This window comes from Mandrillus leucophaeus, unplaced genomic scaffold, assembly GCF_000951045.1.
Source record: "Mandrillus leucophaeus isolate KB7577 unplaced genomic scaffold, Mleu.le_1.0 Scaffold133, whole genome shotgun sequence".
Classification (NCBI taxonomy): domain Eukaryota; kingdom Metazoa; phylum Chordata; class Mammalia; order Primates; family Cercopithecidae; genus Mandrillus; species Mandrillus leucophaeus.
In genome coordinates this window covers 3288520-3296830 of record NW_012101288.1, presented here as the reverse complement: position 1 = coordinate 3296830, position 8311 = coordinate 3288520, and the positions used below count along the sequence as shown (strand labels likewise).

The following is an 8311-nucleotide window of genomic DNA, read 5'->3' as shown; positions in this document are numbered from 1 at the left end:
GCATCTGCAGAGGACATCACGCCATTCGAACATTGCACAACCATACTTTTTTTTTTTCCAGGATGCTTGCTTTTGCTAGGTAACTAAAGAGGACATTTTGCAGCTCTGTGTCAAAGATCAAAACAAAAACAGCAAAATCACGGCTCACATTCTTTTTGTGTAAAACTGAACAGCTTAAATTCACCAGCAATGTCCTGCCTTTGGGTTAATGGCCAAAATTGAAACAACATATCTAGAAAAAAAAAAAATCCATTATAAAAGTAGTCTGGGAGATTGTAGATCACTTGAAAGTTTTAGAAAAGTACCTCTTCCCAATGTTATTATTTGAAAATGATGTTATCGAGGGGCAGTGAGTGTTGTGCACCTTAGTTACACCCACAATTATTGCTGGCAGATGTATATAATTTCTAGTCAAAATTTCAAACCGAGACATTTGGTTTGGTCCTATGGATAATGAGGAAGTTATGCAGCAATTGTACCTCTGGATACTGGTTTGAATGCTGAAAAGTGAAAAGTTCCATCAAACCACAACGTAGATTATAACCACCACTATATCAGCCTCTGCCATGAAGAAGTCCTATTTCTGGGTAATGGCACATCTATTTTTCAGTCAACCAGGCTCACATCTTCTGCCACCCTTGAAGCCTTCTTCTGCCTGCCATAGACATTTAACATCTGTTTTAGCTCATCCAGGCTGATAAACTACCATAGACTAGGTGGCTTATAAACAACAAACATTCAGATTTCAAAGTTCTGGAGATTAGGAAGTTCAAGATCAAGGTGCCAGCAAATCTGGTTTCTGGTGAGGACTCACTTCTGATTTATAGCCAGTTGTCTTCTTGCTATGACCTCACATAGAAGAAGGGGTAAAGGATCTCTTTGGCACCTTTTTTATAAGGGTGCTAACTCCATTTATGAGGGTTTCACCCTCAAGACCTAATTATTTCCCAGAGGTTCCACCTCCAAATACCATCAAATTGAGAATTAGGTTTCAACACTTGAATTTTGGGAGGACATCTTCAGTGTATGTGGCATTATTCTCCTTTCCCCCCAACCCCCACCAAATTTATGTCATTCTCACATTACATCAACTCAAAAATCTAAGTCCAAAGTCTCATCTGAATTTCACCTAGATTAGATGTGTGTGAGACTCAAGGTATGATTCATTTTGAGGCCATTTTTTAAAACTTTTATTTTAAGCTCAATGGTACAAGTGCAGGTTTGTCACATAGGTAAACTTGTGTCATAGGGGTCTGTTGTACAGATTATTTCATCACCCAGGTATTAAGCCTAGTACCCATTAGTTATTTTTCCCGATCCTCTCCCTCCTCCCACCCTCCACCCTCTGATGGGCCCCAGTGTGTGTTGTTCTCCTGTATGTGTCCATGTGTTCTCATCATTTAGCTCCCACTCATAAGTGAGAACATGCAGTATTTGGTTTTCTGTTCCTGTGTTAGTTTGGTACTGATAATGGCCTCCAGTTCCATCCATGTCCCTGCAAAGGATACTGTCTCATTCTTTTTTATGGATGCATAGTATTCCATGATGTATATGTACCACATTTTCTGTATCCAGTCTACCACTGATGGGGTTTCAGATTGGTTCTATGTTTTTACTGTTGTGAATAGTGCTGCAATGAACATACGTGTGCATGTGTCTTTATAACAGAATGATTTATATTTCTTCGGGTATATACTCAGTAATGGGATTGCCAACCTAAACAAGTTATGCATTTCCAAAAACAATGATGGGGCAGTCACAGGACAGACATTCTCATTCTAACAGAGAGGAGGAAAGGAAGAAAGGAGTGACTGGTCCCAAGTAGTCCAAAATCTAACAGGGGAACAACACTAAGCCTTAAACAACATTAAAAACTGAGAATAATCTTTGTTTGACTCAATGCTCCGCCCTCCAATCCTGCTGTGCCAGAAGTCCTTCTTTATAGACACACCGAGATAGTGATCCTGCCCCCACAGCTTTTCCAGATAGGAATTAGGCCCTCAAGGATCTGGCAACCCTGCCCCCATGGCTTTGTCCAGCCCACTCCCCACAGCTTGGGCAGATGACCCTGTAGCAGCTCTTTACCTGAAGTTTTGCTCCTGCAGCAGCTCTGTGCCTAGCTCCAGAGCCTATCCAGGGCAGGAGTCCCTGAGCCCAGAGCTTAGTTAGGAGGCCCTGTCCTTTTATATGTAGGTGGAGTTAGCCATGCAGTTAAGCGGAAATACGATGTATGCATCAGTATCAATCCCTGGAAGAAGAACACCAAGCACCAATTATCAATCCAGGAGAGGACTCTTACCACTTGACTAATTTTTGCTAAAGTTTTTAGATCTGGCAGAAGGTTTTATATAAATGCAGCTGCCAGAGATTTTGCACAAACCCAACTGGCAGAGTATAAATCCAGTGAGACAGAACACTTACAAAGCCCATCAGGCAAAGCAACTTTATTACTCACAGATAGGCAATAAGAATCAATGGAATGCCTAGGATCCATGGTAAACTGATTCCCCCAAGGCTCAGGAAAGCTTTCCGGGACAGATGAGATCTTGTCTGCAAGTGCCCTGCTTTGCACTACAGATGAAAGACCCTGAAACCATTCTGCTCTGGGTTTTATACCCTAGGGGCTAATTGGATTGCTGGGCTGAAATGCTGCAGGAGGTCCTCTTCCAGGAGGGATGCAAAGATAGTCCAGGCTATATTGAACTCTTCCTCCTTATCTCAGGATGTTGCATTCTCAGTATATTCTGCCCAAGAGTTGCAAGCAAGAAGGGGATTGGTTGGGCCAGCCAAGATCACCCAGGAACCCGTCTTCCTGCATATGACCCCCAGGCTCATGCACTTTACACACCTGCAGAGACTACACCCATCCAAGGCACAATCACTGTGGCCTGTGCCACATCTGGACTCACCAGAGCCACAACTGGGGTGGCTGAGGAGTACAGTGCTGTAGTGAAGGAAGCAAAACCTGCAACGTGAGTGTCACTGGGAAGTGTGTCCCCACGGTCCCAGAAGCACAGGGGTCCTTCCTTTACATTCTTCTCTTGTCTTGAACAATAACTTCTGGCCACTGTTGAGATGACTAATCTCTATCAGATGGTCATTTGTCCACACCCTGAAAGTTCTCTTCTGACAATGCTTTCTTGATTTTTGTATTATGGATAGGCTACAAATTTTCCAATATTAAATTTCTGTTTCCATTTTGATTAACAATTCCATCTTTAACCATTTCCCCTCTTCTCACAATTTTCTATAAGCAGTCAGGAGAATCCACTAAAGACCTTCAACACTTTGCTCAGACATGTCCTCAGCAAAATACTCAATTTCTTCACTCACAAGTTCTACTTTCCACAAAACACTAGGACACAAACACAAATCAGCCAAGTTCTTTAGTACTTTATAACAAAGATGGCCTTGCCTTCATGACTCAAAAACATGTTCCTCATTTTTGTCTGAGATCTCATAAGAATGACCTTTATCAGCCATATTTCTACTAACATTCTGTTCAGGGTCACTTAGGTTTGTTTTGTTTTGTTTTGTTTTGTTTGAGATAGAGTCTTACTGTGTTATCAGGCTAGAGTGCAGTGGCATGATCTCGGTTCTCTGCAACCTCTGCCTTCCAGGTTCAAGCGATTCTCCTGCTTCAGCCTCCTGACTAGCTGGGATTACAGGCGCTCGCCACCTGCCCAGACAATTTTTGTATTTTTAGTAGAGACAGGGCTTCACCATGTTGGCCAGGCTGGTCTCGAACTCCTGACCTCATGTGATCCGCCCGCCTCAGCCTCCCAAAGTGCTGGTTTTACAGGCGTGAGCCACCACCCCTGGCCACTTAGGTGTTTTCTAAGAAGATTTAGGCTTTCTCTAAACCCCTCCTCCTCTCGATTTCTCTTTAGAATTGCTCCTAAGAATCTATTCCTGGCAATGTGTTTTCTTTATGCACCTCAAACTCTTCAGCTTCCATCTTTTACCCAGTGCCAAAGCCAGTCCTCCATTTTTATACACTTGTTATGGCAGCACTCCACTTTTCAGCACCAATTTTGCTGTAGCCTCTCCTGGCTGCTACAACGAATTGCCATAGACTGGTTGCCTTAGGAGCAATAAACATTTCTCACAGTTCTTGAGGCAGGAAGTTCAAGATCAAGATGGAGGTGGATTTGGTATCCTATAAAGGCTCATTTCATATTTCACAGACAGACAGCTGTCTTCTCACTGTGTATTCACATTGTAGAAAGGGAAAAGGAACACTTTCAAGAACTTTTTATAAGGGCTTTAAACCTATTCATGAGGGCTTGGCCCTCATGACTTAATCACCTCTCAAAGTGATTGACCCTCATGACAAATCACCTCTCGAATCCACCTCCTACTACCACCACCTTAGAGGTTAAGATTCCAACATATGAATTGAAGAGTGGGCAGCGAGGGAACACAAATATTTAATCTATAGCACCTAATAAACCATAGTCAATCTCTTTTTGATTGTCAGCTTTGTTTCCTCCCTTGCTCTAGGATTAGGACTTCATTATACTTTTCAAAAAGCTTTTCTTTTTCATTTGTGTTTTGCAATTATTTAAAAGAAATTTGGATTAGAAGTCCTGATGTTCACCATTGAACAAATATCTTTAGTTATTTTCTATTTTTCCAGCGTTCTAACAGCCTTATTACAAATATAAAGGAAATATTTTAACGAGAAAAGTCTATCTCCACCTTATTATAAAAACGTCTCAACTTTTTGTTTTTTTGAAGTCCCCTACCAATTCTATTTGATACACATAACTAGCTGTACTCCTATATAAATCAGTTAACACTGGGAGGCCGAGGTGGGTGGATCACGAGATCAGGAGATCGAGACCATCCTAGCTAACATGGTGAAACCCTGTGTCTACTAAAAAAGAAAAAAAAAAAAAAGCTGGGTTTGGTGGCACACCCCTGTAGTCCCAGCTACTCGGGAGGCTGAGGCAGGAGAATGGCATGAACCTGGGAGGCAGAGCTTGCAGTGAACCGAGATTGCGCCACTGCACTCCAGCCTGGGCGACAGAGCGAGACTCCATCTCAAAAAATAAATAAATAAAAATAAATAAATAAATAAAAATCAGTTAACAAAATGAGATTTGGGTAGGCCCAGAGAGCCAAACCATATCATTTAACTCTTTAGTTCATTTGGAAATTTCTTAGAGTGTGTTCTGTGGTCATATTCCATAAATACAGACAATCACATGGAAGTTTTCGGTTTTCCTTAAACAAAAATTAGTAGAACCAACCCCTAGAGATATATATTTAGTATGTCTAGGGTTAAATATATATGTACATATAAAATTAATTAATACAATTATATAAGTATAATTAGCATAAACATTTTATGATTATAATACATATATTATCTAATTTTTAAAAGTTTCAAGTTGAGGAAGAGTAAATAAATAATAAAGCAGAGTATTGTTTAACAAAACAATGTTTGACTCGCTATTTTCTCCAAAATTGGTGGTCTCTAATTTCTTTCTTAATTAATATGTTGTATAACACTCATCCCCATTGTTTCAGTTATTACTTTAAATACTAATATTTCCCGTGTAAAAGTGAGTCAGAGTCCAATACGCCTGGCTAGCAGCATCAACTACAGGACATCTCCAGGCAGGGTTCGCTGAATAGGGGAGACAGAGCTACCTGTCTAGTATGATGATCGGGCTCTATGGAGGATAGTAATCTAGAGCTTAAGATGGGAGAACAAGACCTTACTGCAAAAACGAAACCTGATGAAACCCCTATATTTGACCAGAGTACCCAAAGTACTAGCCTGGAGTCAGAATACAGCTAGATTTTCTCCAGCCACTTCCCCAATGCATCCTGGAGGAGACCTGTTTGTACTGCTGACTTAAGTAAAGGGGTGTGTGTGTGTGTGTGTGTGTGTGTGTGTGTGTGTGTGTGTGTTAAGATAACGGGGCCAGCTGACAAGAGAGACTGGAGTTGTGAACCCTGAACAATTTATGAAATCTTTTGAGCATATAAAGAAATCTGGGGACTATCATGTTACAGATGTGGAAGATGCAACTCTAGGACAGATTGTTGCTACAGCAGCTCTGAAAATAGAACACAAATTCATCCATTTCTGTTCTAAGAGAGGAAGAATAGAAGATGTTATCATTAACGATGAACGCAGAGAAAAGCAGCTTGGCAAGTTGTTATTATCAACCCTGACTTTGCTAAGCTAGAAACTGAACTGTTGTAAGATTTCCCTTGAATTTCTACCACAAAACGTTGGTTTGTATAAAAAGCTTAGATACACTATATCTGAGGAAAACCGCATGGGCTGGAGGTTTCTAAACTAAAAATCTTTTCTAGAAAATTGTTAAAGGGGCTAATGCTGTAAGTCTATACTCTTTGCAGAGTTAAAATAATGTACTGCTGCAGCCCAGTAACCTCCATAAGTACTGGACTGAAAAAAAACATGGCAATACTACAAGTATAATGACATTTAGAAGATTATTTTGGGCTGGTGGGATGTGTGTGAATTTAGATTACAAATGAATATTATAAAGGGAATGATTTTTAACCAAAGGAATATATTTTTAGCTTGAATATTTTATTGAATGTATTTTTTTTTAAGTTTGGCTTCATTTCTTGGTAGTCAAGATGATGGGTAGTAAGGAGTCATATGTCTGCTGTGTTGCTCATTTTTAAAAAGTATATGTTGAATAAGGCTGTTTCTTATCACATGCAAAAAATTAAATATTTTTGTTTCAAAGAAACATATCTCAATACACTTAGGGCTGTATCATTTCCCACATATTAAGTGAGGATGGATAAATTAGTTATTACAACTAAACATAGTACAGTCCAACATGTGGTGATACTAATGCAGGCAAACTTGTTCAGCCTTTTAAAGAAGTGTAGAAGAAATGAAAATGCTTCATTTGACAAGATTCAAAGTAAAATAATTTAAAAGTTTTACTAGAAGTTTGTACAGTTCTGTGTAGATAAAAAGCACAATTTTTCTTATTTGTGAAATATAATTATTCATTTGTTAAAAATACTGAAAAGCAATTATATTGGGAAATCTAAGGTACTTTTAACAGTGAATTAGCAAATCTCAGCATATGTATTTCTACCCCAGCGTTTCTTTTCATGGGCATCTGAAGCCTCTGTTCTGAGTAACATTTTTATCAAAAATGTAATATTAGATAATTGAGTGGAATACAATATTTTAAAATGTATTGATATTGTTTGTAGGTTCCACCCAAATCTCATGTTGAATTGTAATCCCCAGTATTGGAGGTGGAGTCTGGAGGGAGGTGATTGGATCTTGGGGCCAGATCCCTTATGAATTACTAATCCCTCATGAATTATTGATTATGCTCTCCATTCACCTTCAAGTATCCTGAGGCACCTTTTGTCACCTGCTCTCTATGCTCAGAATATCTGGCTGTAATCCAAACTTCTGCAACATCCAAACATCTTTCGGGATATAGTGCAAGTGTTCTTGTCTTCTGCATGATGCTTTCTCCGAGGTTCTCAACCAGAAGTAATCCATCTCCATTTTCCACAGAATTTTAATTTCATGCATTTGATTTATACTTTTTTTCCTTCTCAAGTTTGTGAGCAAATATCACTAGAAAGAAAACTCTTGAAGAGGAACTCTTTTCTTTCTAGTGATATTTTTTTATCTCTGTATTCCCCATCAGGCTTACAACAATGCTTTCATAAAAGCAGAGATATGAAAATTATGCAATATAAAATGGTGCTTTTTCTTTGTGTAACTAATAACTACAATCCTGTAGGAAATTGTAATTCACAGTGATTTTTGCAACTATTGTTCTAATACAATGTTACAACAAACCTGGAGGAAGGAATTAATAGCATGGACATTTGGTAGATGAAGAAATTGGAGGTCACAGAGGCTGGTTGGTAAGAGACTTGGGTTTTCAACCAAAGCCAGACCCATAGGGTCTGATTACTTCCCTCCGCATTTCCTCTCACCCTATTCATTCCCCAACACAAAAACACAAATTCTATTCCACTCTGTCAGCTGCACTTATACTTGGTTGACACTTATTCTTCATCTTACAACTACAAGCAAGCTTTCAACTTTATCCATGACATTACTTAGTATTAAAACATCATAAAAACATTTATATTAATAAGTATGAGATTACTATTAATGTCTAAGAGGCATCCATAAGCTAGGATTTTATTTCCTTTCTTATATACAATGTTATGATTCCTGGAGCACTTGAAAGAAATTTGTTTTACCACTAATGTCCAAAGGACTGTTTTTTATGCCCAACACTTGCTTAAAAATTACGTTTACTTTATATTTGAA

At 39.0% G+C, this 8311-nt stretch overlaps 1 pseudogene; it reads left to right on the top strand.

Annotated features, from left to right (window-relative positions):
- The first annotated feature begins 5683 nt into the window (after nt 1–5683).
- Nucleotides 5684–6320, top strand: LOC105534315 (annotated as a pseudogene).
- Nucleotides 6321–8311: the final 1991 nt, after the last annotated feature.